This window comes from Periophthalmus magnuspinnatus, chromosome 19 (assembly GCF_009829125.3).
Source record: "Periophthalmus magnuspinnatus isolate fPerMag1 chromosome 19, fPerMag1.2.pri, whole genome shotgun sequence".
Classification (NCBI taxonomy): domain Eukaryota; kingdom Metazoa; phylum Chordata; class Actinopteri; order Gobiiformes; family Gobiidae; genus Periophthalmus; species Periophthalmus magnuspinnatus.
This window is the reverse complement of record NC_047144.1, coordinates 27,903,564-27,924,826: the sequence shown is the minus strand read 5'-3', so window position 1 is coordinate 27,924,826 and position 21,263 is coordinate 27,903,564. Positions and strand designations below refer to the sequence as shown.

General features: G+C 39.5%; 1 protein-coding gene across 1 annotated transcript in view; it reads right to left on the bottom strand.

The window, feature by feature from the left end:
* myocd (myocardin) overlaps window positions 1-7,325 on the bottom strand; it is a 201,672-nt gene extending 194,347 nt beyond the window's left edge. The window contains exon 1 of the mRNA XM_055229669.1: window positions 7,196-7,325. The gene's annotated coding sequence lies outside the window, so the exon portion shown is untranslated. The remainder of the gene's footprint in view (window positions 1-7,195) is intronic.
* Window positions 7,326-21,263: the final 13,938 nt, after the last annotated feature.

The following is a 21,263-nucleotide window of genomic DNA, read 5'->3' as shown; positions in this document are numbered from 1 at the left end:
GCCCCCGGGCCTTGAGTTTGGTCTAAGTAATACTACTCTGTGAATTTCTGACATTGTCACGCCTGCACGGTTGAAAATAGAGGCATGTCTTCTTTAGCATTTTTGTTCAGCATAATGAGTGCAATATGTGTACCAAATTTCGAAGGTCTATTACAAACTAAATTTTTTCATCCCAGTTAACAACCAGAACCCATGTATTTCTATGAGAAATGTTGGACATTGCCATGGCAACACCTTTGCAAATAGAGATATGTTCTCATTGGCTTTTTTGTTCAGTATGGCAATAGGGATGTGCATGTCAAATATTAAATATTTGTGACAAAGAAATTTTTTTGAGTACCATTCAAAAGTTCAAGGGAGCGCTGTGGAGCGATGTAATGTTTGACATATGTAAAATGGCTGGCCAATCGAATCCAACTTTATTTCTAATGCACTTTAAAAACAACAGAGTTGACCAGAGTGCAGTACACAACAGACATTTTAAAAACTCAGATAAATGACAGACATACAAATAAATAACTACAGACTATACACTATAAAAATCAACATATCAATAAAAAGCTAAAGAGAAAAAGTGCGTTTTAAGAACTGATTTAAAAGTAGAGAGTGACTCAGCCTGTCTAATGTGCAGGGGCAATGCATTCCACAGTTTGGGACCAGCCACAGAGAAGGCCCGGTCCCCTCGAAGTTTCCTCCTCATTTTTGGGACCACTAAGAGTGAATGATCTGCAGACCTGAGTGAGCAGGAGCATAGGGTTGAAGCAGGTCAGACAGATATTGCGGAGCGAGGCCGTGGAGGCATTTAAAGACAAATAAAAGAATTTTAAAATCAATTTGATAAGAGACAGGGAGCCAATGTAGGGACATCAAAACAGGAGTAATGTGTTCCCGTTTTTTTGTACCAGTTAAAAGGCGAGCAGCTGCATTTTGAACAAGTTGGAGACGTGCGAGAGAAGTTTGGTTCAGACCAGTATAAAGGGCATTACAGTAATCCAAACGATTGGTGATAAAAGCATGAATTAAAATCTCAAAGTGTCCACACCCACATTTTATGACTTCAAAAAATCCAAAAGAGTAGCCTATAATCCCACATGGGTTTAGTTCATTTTGACCAATTTGCAGGTTTCTTGAATTAAAATCCATGGTGTAAAAAATTCAAATGTGGGAGTGAAAATTTTGAAAAAAAATTGGGTTCCGCCCACAATGGCCGACTTCCTGTAGGGTTTAGGGTGGGGTCATAATATAATTTTTTACTTGGCTTGACATGTGCTCTACTTGTACCAAATTTAATTTATCTACAATGAAAATGGTCTCTCATTGCCGTAATGTAATTTTTTTTTTTTTTTTTTTTTTAAGTGGCACTGAGGCATTTTGAAACGTAACTTTTTTTGAACATCAAAATAATACATTTTTCACCAACCTTGAATTTCAGGTACAAAAAAATTGACTTTTTGTTAACATTCAGGGGGTCAGAAATTGCTTCAATCATAATAATAATAATGGAAACGCATTTTCCACCCATTATTTTTCTCCTAAACCATAACAGCTACAGTCATGTGACTTTCTCACATTGTGCCCCATCAAAAATAAGGCCCCTGTGAATTTTTTCACAAGACCGTGACAAATTGTCTTCTATGAATTTTTGAAAATGAAATTTCAAGAGGGCGCTAGAGAGCCATTTTGTGAGAGAGTGCCTTGTTTTGCATGTCATTGCGTTCAGCTCACAAATGTGCATAAATGCTGTATTAGCGTTTTCCCAACAAAAAATGTGTGAAAAAGAATTTTTTTTTTTTTTTTTTAATATTCCATAATTTGCGATTTTGTTGAAAATTCATCATGACCACACCCAAAGTCATAATCAAAATGTAATTGATAATATTTGCACATGGGTTAAGTGGGTTTTGGCCAAATGTGTTTCTGATGAAAACTGTGTGAGGAGATGTCCTAAATGTGAGGGTGTGCACTTTTGTCATTCCCAGGTTTGATCAAATATGGCCGACTTCCTGTACATTTTTGGGCGGAGCCATGATATCATTTTTGTCATGTCCTGACATGTTCTATTTTTTGAGGTGAGTTTCAGATTTTTACGTTGACTTTTTTCCGAGTCGGACTCCCATTGGCCCAATGAAAATCAAAGTTTGAGATGGCGGTCTTTAGTGACAATTCGAGCCGGTGGAGTTCTAATTTTTGATACAACTCACTGGCATGTCGGGGTGTGTTTACTACTTAATTTTTGCCAATTTTCTGGGCTCCGGGCGCGGTTTTGATGAGTCCCTCGCCGGGACGTTGTCCCAGGCTCGGGCTTAAAAACAATAATAATTAAAACTGCAAGCAGTGATAAAGGCCCTCGCCACCCCTTGCGACCGCCGGGTACATGCCACCATGGAGTTCTTGCCTCTCGTTCCCGCTTACATTGCCCCTCCCCCCAAAATCAGCGACTGAGTAATACTACGCCATTCATTCCAATGACAGCATTTCTGACATTTTCAGGTGTAGGAAATTTCAATAGTCTATGACAAAGTCATTTTTTTCATCACAGTTAATTAAAAAAAATCATGTATTTCAATGAGAAATTTCAAACGTTGCCATGGCAATGGCATCTTGTTCTCATTGGATTTTTTGTTCAGTATGGGAATGTCCATGCCAAATTTCAGATGTCTTCGTGGGCTTCGGTGACAATTAGAGTTCGTCGAGTTCTAACTTTTGACACCACTAACTGGCATGTCGGTGCGTGTTTACTACGTCATTTTTGCAATTTTCTGGGTTTCAGATGGTTGTAATGAGTCCCTCGCTGTGACGATGTCCCAGGCTCAGGCCTAACAAGCTAATTGCTGTTATGTTAACCAGATACATTCCATGATTGCTAATAGTTGCATATATAAGCCCTTACATAACCCTAACCCTACGTTGTCCCAGGCACGGGCCTAAAAACAATTACAATAACAATAATTGTTTTAAGCTATTGAAATCCACACCCTGTGTGTGTTTTAGTTCATACACAACTAGAGTTACCTAAAAGGCTGCTAATTTGTTTTGTCTAGATGTAAGGTATATTAGTGTACAAGGATCCACGGCAACAATAAAACATTATTAATCGTACTGCATAGTACAGTTATGTCACTGTTCTCCTGCCCTACCCACACTCTATCAGCCCTTGACTGCTCTGATAAGACAATTACTCACTTTGAATTTACAACACACAGGTGGTGACAGCACACGTGAGGCTAACAGGTATGAACAGCACAGGAGAAGCTAACACAGGTATGAACAGCACAGCTCAGGCTAACACGGGTACGAACAGCACAGTTCAGGCTAACACGGGCACGAACAGCACAGTTCAGGCTAACACGGGTACGAACAGCACAGTTCAGGCTAACACGGGTACGAACAGCACAGTTCAGGCTAACACGGGTACGAACAGCACAGTTCAGGCTAACACAGGTACGAACAGCACAGTTCAGGCTAACACAGGCTCATGGTGCATTTTTATATGACGTAATGAGGAGTTTGACAGTTCCATGTAAAGTGCGATCACAAAAGATGTTTGACAGCTGGACCGTTTGTGAACAATCTAAACAAAGCGCTTTTCAATGCAATTACTCATGTCATAGCATGTAATTACAGAACCCATAGGCAGCGCAATCATACGCACATGTTTATTCACAACATTAATCTTTAAAAATATCAGTTTGGCTAATTAGAAAATCATAACAAGTAGCATTCATTATACATTGTTATACTCAATGGGCTGCAGCAAGTCACGGAATACAGACAACCAGAATGTATAGGTTGCAACAAGCTGTTTATCCTCCTACTTTGTCTATGATATTTACAGTGTCACAGAGGAAGCAAACTAAACTAAAGCTAAACACAGTAAGTGGTAATGGTTTAATAAGATAAGCAGCTTGGACCTTAAAGCCACACCATGTAACTTTTCTGCTCTGTGTGTCTGCGGAGATGATGCATTGCCTGGAATGTTCCATTCAACTTATCCATGGAGACAATAAGGTCACTCCAACAGGCCAAGTTACAGGTCAGATCTGTGGAAGTAAGCACGCTCACAGTAAGAATGTTTTTTCAGTGTAACTTTTTTTTTTAAGTGTAATGATTTATTACCAATTCTAACAGTTGATACATAGATACATTGAATTATACCTGTAGCAAAGCAATAACATATCAATAGGAAAAGCAGGTCACATACTCCTCATACATCACATTCACTAGAAAAGTTACAGTTAAAATTCCTCAAGTTTTATCTGAGACACAACAAAACTGGTCAAATACAAACTGAACATTTTTGAGTTCTCAGAGAAGATAACTTTGGATTAATGGATTAATAAAACAAGCAGGAATTAAGAAGAATACAGCTCCAGGCATCTTTTTGAGGTACAGTATAACAAAGGTCAAAGATCAAAAAAGTAAATTCTTAAAATCTTGCTCTTTAAATCATGAGTAGTCACTAAGAAGGCCTTTCCCCAATGCAGAAAATTCAAGTACAAACCTACCACAAAGTATGACTGTCAGGTTAAAAAGCATTCAACAGCCGTTAAACACTACACGCTTGTTCCTCCATGTTGCAAAATGTGTCATGCAAAACCAGTAGAGACAGTAGATTTCAATTTGGAAATGTCAAACACATTATGAATTCACAATAAACAGTGGGCTGCAGTTTGGTCTGGGCTCACACATGTTTTATAGAGAACAGACTTTTGGACATTTGGGAACAATACAAACACACAGTTCAGTTCTGCACGACGCTCAGTTCATTCTGCAGCATATGGAAAGCAAAATCTCCATAGAGACAAGAATGTGATACCACTAGACCAATTTAAAGATCAAATCTGTGGACAGGCGACTCACTTACAGTACGAATGCATGTGTTTAAGGTATTTTGAGCAACACTTGTAATTTGCACTGTTGTTCTGATGCTGCTGTTGTATATATTTTCTACCTCTAAGTATTTTATTTTATTTTTTAAGCATATCTTTTTTAACTTTGTACCTGCGCTTATTTGTATTTGTATTTATTCACTGTGTTTTATGTTGCACTTTATCACCGAAGTGAGTGAGTAGTTTGTGTGCTCACAAACGATGGCAATAAAAGTCTTCTGATTCTGAATTCAAGATAAGTACAATGCCATATTGTGGAACATTCTAAGCAAAGAAATAACATCTCCATGGAGACAACCAAGTGTTCCCCATGAAAAATTACAGAACACTTTTTTGGAGACTTTACCACTTCACTCCATGGAGATGTTGCTTTGTCTGAATGTGCCACAGTATGGCATTACACTTATCAGTCTCTATAGAGTTGTTACTGAAAGTGTGATGTCATTTCCAGGTCCACCAGCTGATTGAAAACAATTAACATTTCTAGTTTTCCTCATTTTCCTCAACACAGCTCATGTTAAATAGAGAAGCAGATGCTAGGCTGGGCTAAGATAGCATTAGCAGTGGTTGGCAGTTAGTGACATACACACTGGTAACCCTATGTGGTTAAACATACACTTTTGAAAGGTAAAAACAAAAACAAAGCTAGAAATCAGCTGTGAAGTGGTTGGACCAGAATATTACATCGTCACATCAACTATTTGGTAAGAGCTGACATCACTAGGCAAGATCTTTTTTAAACATCTGTAATTTAATAAGTACAATGCAACAAGGTAGATAATAATTCAATATAAAATATAATACAAATTGTGATCAAACAATATGGCAAGATCAAAAATGTGATTTTTTTAATGTATGTGTTTTTGTCACATCCTACTGTCAATGCTCTGAACTGTTTCTGCCCAAGTGTTGTTAAATTGAAAGGAGAGATTGTTCAGATGTGACATCCCCTGATAATTCCAGCTAAGCATTTTGCACTGAAAGCTTATCCAAACATGACTGTAGCCTGGATCAGCAGAGAAAAAGATAAGGACAGTTATTTTCTGACATTTGAATACAAGATGATATCAACAACATGACAAGCTTCTGAGGGTTATATACTGTATAACACTTAAACTTTTTAGTGGTTGTTGGAGTTTATTATTTTGGCTAGAATGTTCTACAGTATCACATTCAACTTTTCTTTGTTTTTTTGGGGGTTTTTTTGCTTAAAAAAACAAACGAAAAAACACTTCTCTCTGCTGTGAGCAGCGTCACCTATTCACAGACCTGTGACGTGGATACACCACTATACTTGTCTCTGTGGAGATAGATACATTATTTAAAAACATTCCAAGCAAAGAAATAACATCTCCAAAGACAAGCAGGTGGTGAACCGTCCACTTGGAATGCAGGGTGACATATCTCCATACAGACATTGCCTGGAATGTTCCACAGTATGACTGTAAACTTATTTATCTCCATGGAGACAAGCAGATGAGACGTGGAGATGCACCCTCACTGACACCTTTTTGCAATGCATTTTATTCACAGTAAAAAGGCATTATAAAAATATTTTTAGCAATAAAAATACCTAACTGAAAAATCAAGTTAAATGCCACTGTGTGTGTGGAACATTCTAGAGTAAGGAATAACATCTCCAACTTTTTTTTTTTTTTCAAACTGGTCATTTTTTTTTATTTCAAATTGTAATTCCTCTTTGGAAATGATGACATCTAGGGAATTCCATAACTGTTACCTAGCAACCATGCTCTTCACTAGGCCAGAACTTCTCCAGTGTGTACAGAAATTCCACACGTACACATATAAGAAAACACCTTTATTTTAATGGTGCCTTACTTTGTGTGATGTCATGAATATGAAAGTCGAACTCTCCAGTTCTGGTGATTTTCAACCAGTTTTCAACTTATCTTTGCGATTTTCTTCATGATTGGTATAAAACTATAATTTATATTTACAACAGGTATTATCCCACCAACTTGAATAGAATCCAATCGTCAAAACCTCTATGCACTCTAAAGGTCCAGTATAACACAAAATTAACTTTTGTGAGGTTTAAACCATGTTATAATGCTGTAACCTCATCAAAAGCATACAAAAAACTCAACTCCAGGTATGTTTTGGTGTGTACACAACATTATAACAAACCAGCGTAATATGGAGCCTTTTATATATTGTCTTGGATAATGCCACAGTTCATATCCAAAACAGTTTGTAGTCCAAACCAACAAACCACGGTAGAATCACCATGCACAGAACTGGTCTGCTCAGCACATACATGGAAACCTTCTCATGTCAGCTCTTACCTGGTGCTGCACCTCTGATGCTGCCTGCTTCTCCTCGCTGCTGTGAGCATCCACATGTGTCCTCCTTTAGAAACTCATGCCTTGCCCCGGTGTTTCAGAGCAGAGGAGAGCCTGTCTTCTACATCAGGTCAGGGTTCCAGAGGGTGTCAGTGGGTGTCATAGGGTGTCAGAGGAGATGCAAATGCTGCCTGGAGGTCAGTTTGCATGAGGCTGATCGCTTCCTTCCTGCAGTGACAGAGCTGGGACAGAGCTGGGACAGAGCAGGCCTGTGGAACAGAGATAACAGAGGAGTGTGGCACAAGAATAACACACATTACAATGTACATGAACAAAATAACCCACATTTTTACAAGCTAACAATGTGGTTTAAGACTTTTGACAAGATAGATTTTAGGCCATTACACACTACATCTAAAAACAGACTAAACAGGAACTAAACTAGGACCTGAACAGGACCAAGCCAAGTCAACTGGGATCAATACAGTACCACGGTGTGCAAATACAGCCTTAGGCAAGATTTAGACATGAAATTCAAAATGTAGGTTTAGCTGATTAGAGTTTTTTTTTTTGTTTTTTTTTTTTTATCACATGGACAAAGACTATGTTCTGTTCCCCGGATGATGGGTCTAGACTCTACTTGTCCTTGTGGTTCTTTTGTTATGTTTTTCATGGTCAGCCAAATATCTGCTAATATAATGCAATGTATTATGCTATTTTGACAAGACAACTTAAAGTGTCTTCTTTTAAAAATTAAAACAAAAAAGTTTTTGTCTATGTGTTGTCTTATGTGTTAATAGATTAAAAAAATAAGCTCCACAGTGACATACAGTCCAGCGTTGCACTGGCAGTCACTCAGGATAAGCACAATGAAAATGTAAACTATATGACATTTACAAGCCTTATTTACATAATGACATCATTTAAAATCATCTACAGTGTGAGTGCAGTCATACAGATTCAAATGTGTATTACTCTGGAAGGAGACCTATTGTGCTTGTGTCTGCTGTATAGTTATGACATCCGTGGATCATTATGTTATAATTTACACATTTTAAATCATAATATTCAGGTAAAATGACTTCATAAAAGAAACAAGTCTATTGACTTTGATGTCAGAAAACTGCGGTGCCTAATGAGAGCTGACATTAGCATAAATGTCATCACATCAAAGCACCATGTAGCTGTCTCCTATGGATCGCTGCAGATCACACTAGCAAGTAGCAGATTTTTTTTCATTTGTACCAAAATGACTACATGACACTGTCAAATCCGACACATCATGCCAGTGCTGGTTAATAAAGAGATTGATCGACAATATGGCGTCATGAAAATAACTGATTAAAGATTGCTCAAACATGTACAAATCACTCCAAAGACAACTTTTATTGGGTAAATGAGAAGGAGAAAGAGCAAGGACATGGTTAAAAGCTCTGAAGCTTTAAGTCCATGCAACTATATCACACCTGTTCTAATCACACTTGGATACATAGTTGACTTTTTGATAATGTTTCGAGTTTGTCTTCTCTGCATGTTCATGATTCACTCTGTTGTGTAATAGATCAGAAACCTAGTGTCCTGCTAAGTTTTTAATTCACAAACCATTACCACATACTGTCTTAGCATTTCTATACTCAAATTACAGTCATATAAACACATAGCCACAATATATTAGCTTAATGGCCTGTTGCTAAATACAATTGTAAGGATATAGTGTCCTTGCTTTTTCAATCAATCAGTATCACTTTCCCAGAGAGGCAATTTAAGCACACTGAGTGGCAAAATGCATTAATAATAGAAAAGCTTAAACAAAAGTCTCAGTGCAGCACAATAGGTACCCAGTGTCAAGGCAGTTTGAGGTGTGTAAAAAAATGGACATAGCTAAACTGCTACCTGCCGCATTTCAAATAGGAAGTGAGCCTTGGAGCACATGTGGATCCATGGACTCAAATTCATTTTACACACATGCAAAACTGCCCATAATAGTCATTTTTGTCTTAAAATGTCCATATTAACTTGGGAACATGATCCTGGTGTTTTTATTTCACTATTTCTGTAAATCAAGATATGAACATTAATAACAGACCAACCAGGTGCCTTCTGTTCCCAAGGTCAGTCACTCTCTAGTGTTGCTAAATGCCCAATCCTTGCTAAAGCAGTGGCGCGAGTGGGAAGGTGCATTACCATCAACACCCTTGCTCTGGATTGTTTTTTTTGGTTGCTTTGATACTCATGGTTGCTTATGAACTTATCACTATAAAAAGCTCCAAATTTGCTGCAATAACTGCTTGCCTTCATTTGGCTGGGGCCAAATGCTACAGGTGACGTCTCACTGCCTTAGTCCACTTCTTTATACAGTCTCTGTGTAATCCTCTGCTTTGCTCCTCTCATTCCCTGTTTGCACTTTACGATTTCCTCTCACACATCTGAAAAGGCAGTGGTGATGATGTTAGTGTCCATAAAGCTGCTGAGATGCCGTCATACTTGTGAAACAGTCAATAGTTTATTGATGACGCCTCTGCTTGTGATCGTGGCCCAGGTCTGAGAGATTAGCCTCTGGATTGTGCATTACGTCACCGCTTGGACACATCATGCTAGCTAAATTAGAAGCATGTGTTTGTGCATGTTTTAGCCTGGCATTGCAGCAAGTTCCATATCACATTACACATTTTTCATTCAACAAAGTTATGATCCACTGTTCGGGCCAAGGAGTGTGTGTACAAGCTGAGAACATGAACTCATAAAGGACCTCAAATGAGGGGCTGCAGTACATGTTTTATTAAAGCTGCACTATGTAACTTTTCTGATATGGGGGTCCACCACCTGCTTCTTTCCATGGAGATGCCATTTCTTTCCCCGTAATGGTCTATACCCTGGCATTAAAATTACATAATGCATAAAATACATGTGTTTTTATTGCCATTTTATAACTGTAAGAATGATTCAGGCTGAATAACCGCTTAAATGGTTTCACCCTTAAATATGTACAGTAGTTAATAAGCATGAATCGTATTTAAACTATTTGGTTCATTATAAATTAAGTTTTGTTTTTTTTATTCATTAAAGAGGGAGTATAACACTTCAGGCTTGTATTGCTAACTGCAAGGAGGCTTCATATAGAGATTGCAAGATTCTTCGAACATCCATGGATGACATAAAACTTCTTCAGGCATATTTTTGATGCAGGGACAATAAGGCTAATTAAGGTGTAATTATTATAAAGTAGCGTTCATACATTTTTATTGAGAATGGGCCTGGTGGCGTCAAACCTGGAGGCAAGCAGGTGGCATACCCTCCATTTGAAAAGTTACATAGTGCGCCTTTAAAGGAACTGTATGGATCCTGTGCACTTGTTTTTTTAAAACGATACTACAAACACAACTGAACCTGTGTTACTAGTGCCTTAACTTGCAGATAGAGGACACATACAAGTTTTTCTCATTCTTAGCATATGAGCAGGTCATGTCTCACATGAAGGCTCTGAACCTCCAGAATTTACTCACTGAGCTGCAGAGGCTGCATTAGCTCTGATTCATGATTGTCTGCAGGTGCTGGGGTTTAGGTTGTTTCTAATTGTATAATTTGAATTGGACCAGATTATAACATAAACAACAAAGTCATCATGTCCAATGTTTTTGAAGCTAAGAATAAATTGTTGCTTTCACTGATAATAATTGTTATCAGTGAATGCTATATTGGATTTAGTCATTTTATCTCATACCTGGGGACACAGATTGGTCATGTTTACGATCAAGATGGTGATATAGTGGTAATAAATAGGCAATGCAATAACACCTCTACTCTGCATCGAAGCAAAATCAGTGCTGCCTATAAATATTGTATGAAATTTTATTTTATAGATTTACCACTGCATTTGAAGGGTGTCAAGACTTCTTATTTTCCCCCATATCATCTGGCAGCCCACTGAAATCTTTTTGCGAGCCCCATGGTGGACCCGAACCCACTTTAAACAAAAGCCAGCACATAACAACATTGACTGATCCAAGTGACGGGCTAATGAGCTGGAAATGGCGTCCCCGATCGGCGCTTGTTCTCTGGGATGAGGTCAGTGCATACCTGGGTGAGTCATGGGCTGGAGGTGGGGTAACCATAGATGCTGTAATGTAGTGTACAGCATGTCGCTGCTTCGGCTAAAAATAACAGTGTGCTCAGACTGAAATAGCTCTTCTATTTCGGTCCCGTGTTTCTTTTGGCCCTCTCTCACCGAGGTCAGAGCGGCCGAGCGAGGAAAGCCGGGAATGTTTTGCTTTTCATTCTTTCCTGGTCCAAAATGGAGCAGATTAGGGATTAGGAGAGAGGTGTTAGGAGACAGCTGGAGGTCCATCTCTTAAAAGTACTCTTTTACAGTGTATACGACAGGTTAGACCAGTGGCTCTCAACATGAGTTCAGGAGGCCCCCAGATGATGTGAGGACAATTTTTAAATATATGCCATCTTAATGCTGCAATATGCAACCTTTTAGGGCCCCCTCCATCTTATTTCCATGGAAATATTGTTCCTTTGACTGTAATATTTGACAGTATGGCATAAAACATATTTGGGGCGGCAGTAGTATTTGAAGGTTGGTGGTTTGAATCCTGCTCTCTACATAAAAACATTGTTGGTTGAGCACTGGCCTATAGGTTGGTATTTCAGCTCTCACAGAGGAATATCGCCGCTGTGTCCTTGGACAAGATACTTGACCCATTTTGTCCTCAGTGTCTGTGAATCAGTGAGTGGTCCCTTGATGTAATGCACTTTGAATGTAAAAAAGTGCTATAGAAATGTGACCTTTTACCATTCATCTATGTCCAAGGAGAATGTTCTAAAGTATGGCTTTAACATTATATGTCTATGTAATCATGCTGGTGATGTGCCATTTACAAGTTACAGGTACTTTTAAACAAGGTTTGAAACACAGTGCAGTGGTAAATGAAGATTCCTAGATTTGTTGGCCTTTCAATGTAATTGATCTAAAATCAACATTTAAGGTTATTTAAGGTGTAGTTATTATACAGTGTTACACATGCATTCTTACTGAGAGTGGGCTCACCTAACCACAGATTTGACCAGTGACAGGGCCTAGAGGAGTCTCCTGCTTGTCTTCATGGATATAGATAATATATTCAATGTCATACTGGGGAACACTCCAGACAAAGGAATTACATCTCCATGGAGACAAGCAGGTGATGTATACTCCTTTATGTACATAGTGCAACTTTAAAGAAATAGTATGTAGGAAGTGCTGTTACAGTTTTGAAAAAAAATACTACAGTCACAACTGAACCTGGGTTGTTTTGTTCATTCTCATATAGACAGGCCATGTCAATTTAATTGATCTAAAAATAAATAAAACTGCTGTATCATATTGTGAGTAGCCTAAATTTGAGATGTGCTTGAGCAGGATGAGAATGCCTACAGTTCCTTTGGCATCACTGAAAATGGTTGAGACCCAACATTATTAATAAATTAGCTCCACTTCTTGGTTGGAAGGAAAAACTGAATTATAAATCAACATTTGACAGATAATTTTGATTTGTTTTTTTGTACAGCAGCAGCAGCAGGTTCACAGACAACAGGTGGACTGTACTGAGCAGCTACAAACCAAACAAAACAACAAGGGGCACACCCATGTTTGATTTTTTTAACTGACTTCTGAAATGTTCTTAAAGTTTTCAAGAGAAATTCCAGGATGTTAAGGTGTTCCAGTTACAAGTCGGAATCCAGAACGCAAGAACATGATTGAAAAGAGAAATAAAACATATCTACTTTAAACCAGAGGAAGTAGTGACTCATTGGACAGCACTTAACGTCATCAGTGCTGGAGTTCTGTCATTACAAACAGGTCAGGAATTACAACATTTGTCAACATGACACAGCAGTACAGTTAATTGTTGCTATCGCTATTGTAATATTACAGTGAGCCTTTAGCCCAGGCATGTCCAAACTATGGCTCGTGGGTCAAATGGGGCCCTCAGACAAATTTTTCTTGGCCCTCACAGCCAGTAACAGTCACAAGTAGTCCATTTTACAGCAAGTTTTAAATATTTACCTTTTATATAAAGCCAATATCAATATCCTATTATATGCCTAAATTATGCTCTTGTGGCTAGGTCTAACCTCTGCTAAAAGCACCCATTTGAATTATTTCCTGCTTTGACCACCAGTCAAAGGCCCCCGCTTGCCCCTCCGCTTCGTGTTTCAACATTCAGTGAAAAAAACGTTTGGACACCCCTGCTTTAGATTCAGCAATGGTAGAAGTAATTTGAACTAAAACAGATTTGTGTTCCAGTGGATAAAAGGGGAACTACAAACTGTGATCCTGTGTGGTTATGAGGGAGTTTTAATCATATTTATAATCATTTATATATGACATTAAAAGTGCACTGTGTTTGCCTGGAAAGTCCAGACTCCTATCACACCGACACCCTCCATCACATCTCAAGTCAGGGTTAAACACAGCTGTGCAATCAATGAAATTTCTCTCAGCTGAGATGAACAAGTCACTGATTCTGCAGAAAGCTGAGGTGTTTTTCATTCACTTGTCTTTATTTATTTTATTTTTTTCATATAAGCAGCCATATTTGTTTTGATATGGACAGACCATGCATGTCCCTGATTGGCTAATCCACCTATCAATCATCAAAATCAAATAAAAACTTTCAGGAGTGAATGAATTAGGAGGAAAGTTTCTTAAACTGATAGCTCATGATATTGCACCAGCAGTGTGTCACATAATAAATCTAAATTTAGTTGAAGGATCAGTGCACAAAAGTGGAAAATAGAGAAAATAATTATTTAAAAAATCAAAATAAAAAAAATCAAAAATCATAATATACAGCCCTTTTTTCCAAATCGCCCAGTTGGCATACTACCTGATTAATATATGAACAAATAAAATTTTACTACTTTTACTATATATATATATATATATATATATATATATATATATATATATATATATATATATATATATATATATATATATATATATATATATATATATATATATATATATATATATATATATATATGTGTGTGTGTGTGGGGGGGGGGGTGATCTGTGAAATCATCTACACACACTGATATTTTTGTTGCCTTTAGTACATCAGTCGAATGGGTCAGGGTATATCATTAACGTGCAGAAATACTTGCACCAAAAACTGTAATGGGGTGTAACTGAATCTTTGATCCCATCTAGATTATTGTCCAATGGTCTGGTTCAGTGCGACGACCAAAAAAATCTACAGACCTCAAAGTTTTCAAAATAGAACTGCTTGTACTGTTGAGATGCCACTACGATACAAGTGTTAAAAAAGGCATCAACTGTTAGAATGTTTGTTAGTTAAAGAAAGATTAGATAATATAATTCACACAAACATACTTGATGTCTTGTTTCAAAAAGTGTTCCTCTCCCTCAACAAGCATTTTTATCTAACCAGACATGCATTGAGAGGTGGCTGTACAATGCCAGAACTAACATGTAGAAAATAGTTACTTTGTACTGAGCCATGCAAAAAAATTATGTTTGAAAGATCAAGATCAAATATTTTATGAAATGTACAAAAATAGAATGCATTGTTACTTTTCTTTTTAACCTCTTTTTACAAAATAAGATGGCACATTTAATTATATATCTGTTATTTTAGTGGTGTTTTAAATGTAAAACATAATACAGTACCAATGCAAATTGTGTATGGTGTGGACCACTGTAAGAATAGCAGTAGCTCTGCTGCAGCTGGATGCAGATCTAATAAATAAATGAAATCATGGCTATCTGAATTCAGGCAGATTCATTGGTCACCAGACTCACTTTGTCGTGAAGTACTGAAGATGTCAGGCAGACACTGTGTAACTGTGTGGGGCATACATGCTTGTCTTTATGGAGATGTTATTACTTTGTCTTGAGTATTCCACAGTGTACCACTGGACAAATCTGTCTTGCTTTAATTCAGTTATCACATGTACTGCGTGCCAAGATATTTCCCTTTGTGAGACAGTGAAGTTAAACCTTTCAACATTACACCTTGCTCAGACTGCCCCGGTCCATCTGTGACTCCAGCGGTGGAGTGCTATGTAGTGGTGTGACACTCACTCAGAGCTCTGCTGTGCCGTTATGTCACTGCCTGAAACTGCACACAGGGTTGTTGGTCCTTGGGTTGTTGGTAGAAATTGTGAGCAGTCATAAATCATGACCAAACTCCTTCTAAGCATTTCTGTTGAAAAAACTGTGTCCATTACAACAGTGTGCTTACATTAGAATGCTGAGCATGTTGCTTAAATGGCTCATCCTCATTGTTGTCAGTAGATGTCGTGCTCAGGCCAAATCCAAGAGTAGAATTGCATTGAAAATAATATTTCTTTTCAATACACACCTCAATATACAAATGCTTTCTTACTATAAGCGGGCTCACTTCTCTACAGACCTGAACTGTAACTTGGCCTGGTGGCCTCACTTGCTTGTTTGCATGGCAATAAATACATTTAATGCCATACTGTGGACCATTACAGACAATGCAACAACATACCCTCCATCTAAAACATTACTAATGATTGCACTAAATTCTCATGATTATTATTACAGTATAAGTCATTACAGACTTCACACACTTCAAGCCTCTCTGACATATCTCATTGCGGTTTTAAAACAGGTCTAGATCATTAAGGCCCCATTCTTCAGCTAATCAGTAGCCTTATACTAATGCATTATTCTCCAATCCTCTAATAAAAGCAGAGTGACTTACTGTGGCGGGTTCACCCTTTGGCTCCGTCTGTGGTCCTGTCTCTCATGTTTACGTTGTGTAGCTTTTAAAAGGCTCAAAGCTAGATCTGCTCTCTTACCCTGCACAGTCCTGCTCCAAAGAACTGCCCGTACACTGAGACCATGCACTTCAAACTAGCCTCACGTCATTTTCGAGCTATTACAAACATTTGGATAGGAGCGTACATGTTTTTATAGGGACCAAAATAATCTGCATCCACTTTCCAGTGTAAGAGAACTGATGCCACGGTGTAGGGACTGGAGGGAAGAACAGGAAACAAACATGAGCTCAACCAGAAATGACTGAGATGTGATATATAGTTTACTGACTGAATAAACCTGAGAGTTCCTGGGAGGTGGCGAGGATGAAGAACTTATAAAGATGACGTATTACACTTCATCGGGGTATTAACTGCTAACACATACCATATTTACATCACCGTGTTACCTTTTATTGTTTTGGAAATGCTATATTCACCCAAAAAAAACAATATAGTGACATGTTCAGTAAGTTTCAGTTTAGTTTTTGACACTCTGAATCTCCCTTCCCTTTGTTCTTTGCACTAAATCACTCCCCCTTCACAGTGCCATCACTCCCCCTTCAGAGCGCCATCTGAGCGTCATCAGACCACAATCAGTGTGTTTCCCACTAATGAAACTACTGCACATCACATCAGGTTTGTCAAGTAAGTATGTTCAATTTTATATCATGTTTTGTATATTTATGGAAAATTGTTGTGTGGGAGCATGGATGACGTTAGGTCATACTGTTAACTGTAAGTAGGGTTCGAATAGGGCCTGGGAGAGATTGCTGAAACATGCATGGATGACATCTAAATCCTCTTCAGGCATGTTTTGATGAGGAAACGATATAGCATGGTATAAAGATAAAAAAAAAAAAAAAAAAAAAAAAAAAAGATTTTGCATCATACCCCTCTTTAAGATTTGATTTAATTTAATGATTGAAGATGTCCCTAAATTTCAAGGATGTTGAGAGCACACCAGACTGCACAATAAATGACAGTAAAATTTACTATATCAAACATGACAATAATTTACAGTTACTATGGAAGTGATTCTGTTAAGTTTTAAAGATGCGCTATGTAACTGCTTTTTACTTGTTTTCAAGGAGATGCTGCTTTGCCTGAACATTTTCTACAGTATGGCATTAAACATTATGCATTGATTAATTTACAAGGGTTGGAAAATATACATTATTTGTACCTTATCACAGATCTGATCTGGAACATGGCCTGGTGATGTCATCTGATTGTTTAATATCATTTTAATACCATACTGTGGAACATTCTATCCAAAGCAGCCACCAAAAAAGTTGTATTGTAAAAATAGCCAAAGGAAGGCATTTTGTTTGCACAGAGAAGCACTGAAGTACGAGTGAACCTGCAGCAGGAGAGAGTTGCTGCTCCGTGTGGTATAATTACAAGTGGACCATTGTAACAGAGCCATAGACTGTATAAAGAAGTGGACTAAGTGAGTGTGACATCACCCACAGTGTACGGCTCCAGTCAAGTGAGGCTTGACAAGGCTAGCAGTTATAGGGGCAAATTTGGAGCTGAAGCCCATATTTGGAATTCCTACCACAAGTGTCATAGCAACCAAAGAGCAAGTCCAGAGCAAGGATGTTGAAGGTAAACCCCCTTCCTGTCTGCACCGCTGGTTTAACAGTGAGTGGGCACTTGGCGGGAAAGTGAATTGCAGCCAGAAGTGCACTCACTTGCTATTTGGAACGCAGTGGCAAGTGGGTCAGCTACTATGTCCATACAGTCCATAAACAGAACCAAGGCATGGTATCATGCTTCCATTCAAGATTTGAAAATACTGTGGAAATGTACATACACCAATGTATTTCAGTATAATTGCTTTAGTGGATAACTGTTCCCAGTGAGCTTGGGGGAAGGAGCCTGAGCTTGTGCGGGAGGTTGAGCGTTACCGGCTAGATATAGTCGGCCTCACCTCTACGCACAGCTTGGGCTCTGGAACCCAACTCCTTGAGAGGGGCTGGACTCTTCATTTATCTGGCATTGCCCATGGGGACCGGCGGTGAGCTGGTGTGGGCTTGTTCATTGCCCCACATCTCAACCACTACATGTTGGAGTTCACCCCGGTGAACGAGAGGGTCGCGTCCCTGCACCTTCAGGTCAAGGACAGGTCTCTCACTGTTGTGTCGGCCTACGGGCCAAACAGCAGTGCCGAGTACCCGGCCTTCTTGGAGTCCCTGGGAGGGGTACTAAACAGTGCACCAACCGGGGACTCTGTTGTTCTCCTGGGGGACTTCAACGCCCATGTGGGTAATGACAATGACACTTGGAGGGGTGTGATCAGGAAGAATGGCCTCCCCGATCTGAACCCGAGTGGCTGTTATTGGACTTCTGTGCTAGTCACAGTTTGTCCATAACAAACACCATGTTCGAGCACAAGGGTGTCCATCAGAGCACATGGCACCAGGACACCCTAGGTCAGAGGTCGATGATCGACTTTGTTGTTGTGTCATCTGATCTCCGGCCGAGTGTCTTGGACACTCCGGTGAAAAGAGGGGCTGAGCTGTCAACTTATCACCACCTGGTTGTAAGTTGGATCCGCTGGCGGAGGAGGAAGCCGGACAGACCTGGCAGGCCCAAGCGCATCGTGAGGGTCTGCTGGGAATGTTTGGCGGAGCCCTCTGTCAGAGGGGTCTTCAACTCACACCTCCGGGAGAGCTTCTCCCTGATCCCGGGGGAGGCTGGGTGGAGAGCTGTTGACCTCGACTGGGGATGTTGTCGGGTAGTGGAAGGAATACTTTGAGGATCTCCTCAATCCCACCGTCACATCTTCCGAGGAGGAAGCAGAGACTGGGTAACCGCAGGCAGACTCATCCATCACCCTAGCTGAAGTCACCGAGGTGGTTGGCAAGCTCCTCAGTGGTAAGGATCCAGGGGTGGATGAGATCCATCCCGAGTACCTCAAGTCTCTGGATGTTGTGAGGCTGTCTTGGCTGACACATCTCTGTAACATTGTGTGGCAGTCGCGGACAGTACCACTGGATTGGCTGACCGGGGTGGTGGTCCCTCTGTATAAGAAGAGGAACCGGAGGGTGTGTTCCAATTACAGGGGAATCACACTCCTCAGCCTTCCCAGTAAGGTCTATTCCAGGGTACTGGAGAGGAGAATCCAACTGATAGTCAAACCTCGGATTCAGAAGGAGCAGTGTGGTTTTCATCCCGGTCGCGGAACACTGGACCAGCTCTATACAAATCAGCTACATATTGGACAAATTTAAAATATTAAGCTTTGACAACTTGATCAGGTTCTCTGATATTCGCCTGGTACATAAAATCTTGCATGACGCTGCCCCACCCCCACTAAAGACCTATGTACAGCCTCGCTCTCAACTAACAAGTAGAGTGTTAAGGTCCGTGTCTAGGGGTGACTGCAATGTTCCTACAAGAAAGTCTATGTTCTCTCAATCTGCCTTCTCTTTTAAAGCCATCAAAGAATGGAATGGGCTTCCAGAAAATCTTAAGAGCATAGCAGATTATCACAGCTTTTCAGGGGCTGTCAAAAACTGGCTTCTTGACCATCAGTCCTGCCCACACTAACTATACCAGACGGGTATTCGGTCATCAGATGTTACCCTCGTGGGTACCATCTGATGACCACTAGATTACCAAATCATGAATGTTATTGTACTGTCTTAGTGTCATATTACTGTCTTGTTTATATTTATAATACCAATAAGGTACAGAGCTATCAGATGCTACCCTCGTGGGTATCATCTGATAGCGACTATACTGTATTTATTTTGATATTTGTTGTATGTCTCGCACTTTAATAACTTGTAGTTTGCACTATGTATTGAAAATTTTGCACACTTGTATATTGTCTTTTGTATTGCACTTTTTATATTTAAATTGTTTTTTAATGTTTGTGACATCAAGGACTACAGATGGAAATCAGCATTTTGCTAAATCTGGTGCAGCCATCTTTTTAATGTATCTGCACACTGTCCTTCAAATAAATAAACCAAATAAATAAAAATAAATAAAAAATACTCTCCATCGGGTCCTTGAGGGTTCATGAGAGTTTGCCCAACCAGTCTACATGTGTTTTGTGGATCTGGAGAAGGCATTTGACCACGTCCCTTGTGGTGTCCTTTGGCGGGTGCTCTGGGAGTATGGGACTCTTTGCTAAGGACTGTCCGGTCCCTGTATGACCGGAACAGGAGCTGTCTTCGCATTGTCGGCAGTAAGTCAGACCTGTTCCTGGTGCATGTTGGACTCCGCCAGGACTGCCCTTTGTCACTGGTTCTGTTCATTATATTTATGGACAGAATTTCTAGGCGCAGTCAGGGGCCGGAGGGGGTCTGGTTCGAGAACCACAGGATCTCATCTCTGCTGTTTGCAGATGATGTTGTCCTGATGGCTTCATTGAGCCAGGACCTGCAGCAGGCACTGGGGCGGTTTGCAGCTGAGTGTGAAGCGGCTGGGATGAGAATCAGCTCCTCCAAATCCAAGGCCATGGTTCTCAACCAGAGGCTGAATGTTCCGCTGCTGCTATGGAGATAAGGGTTGCAGGAGTATAAAAGGGGCTGGAGAAGCATATAAATTATTTGTTAAAACTTTTTAAATATATATATATATATTTTTTTTTTCCATAATGGTAGGTCACCTCCTTGTCTTCATAGATATAACTGTTGTGCCTGTTATGCTCCACAGTATGGCAGTAAACTTATATGCCATGGTGACATCATGCTAAATTACAGGTCAGATCTGTGGAGAGGAGACCCCACTAACAGTAAAAAAAATAAACTCCTCTGATTAAATAAATGCAAACTAGATTAAGAGTAATGCCTTGTTGTGAAACATTCCAAGCAAAACAATACCATCTTTGTGAAAACAAGCAGATGGTGTAACCCTCCACCGCCATAGATACCTTGAACCTTATAAAGTTCGTAATTATTATCTAATTTTGCAATTATTTTGTTGTGGCACATTTTAAGATAAGGTTAGGTTACATTTAGTCTAAAATATCTAAAATGCTCCTTTACCCTGGGTATGAAAACCACTGCACATTGAACTCAAATATCTTAACTTTTAATTGAGTTTTAAATGAATAGAAGCGGAAATGAGCCGGGCTGCTGTGCGCTCAGATGATGCCTTCACTGTCCTCTGTAGTGCTCCGTTTATTTTACACTTACACTAGATTATTTTCTTTTAGAGTCCAATAATCCTCATATGCCCACACCTCCTTTCACTGTATATGTGTTCAGTGCTGTCCACCCGCTGCACTAGTCTCCTCTATGACAAAAACAGC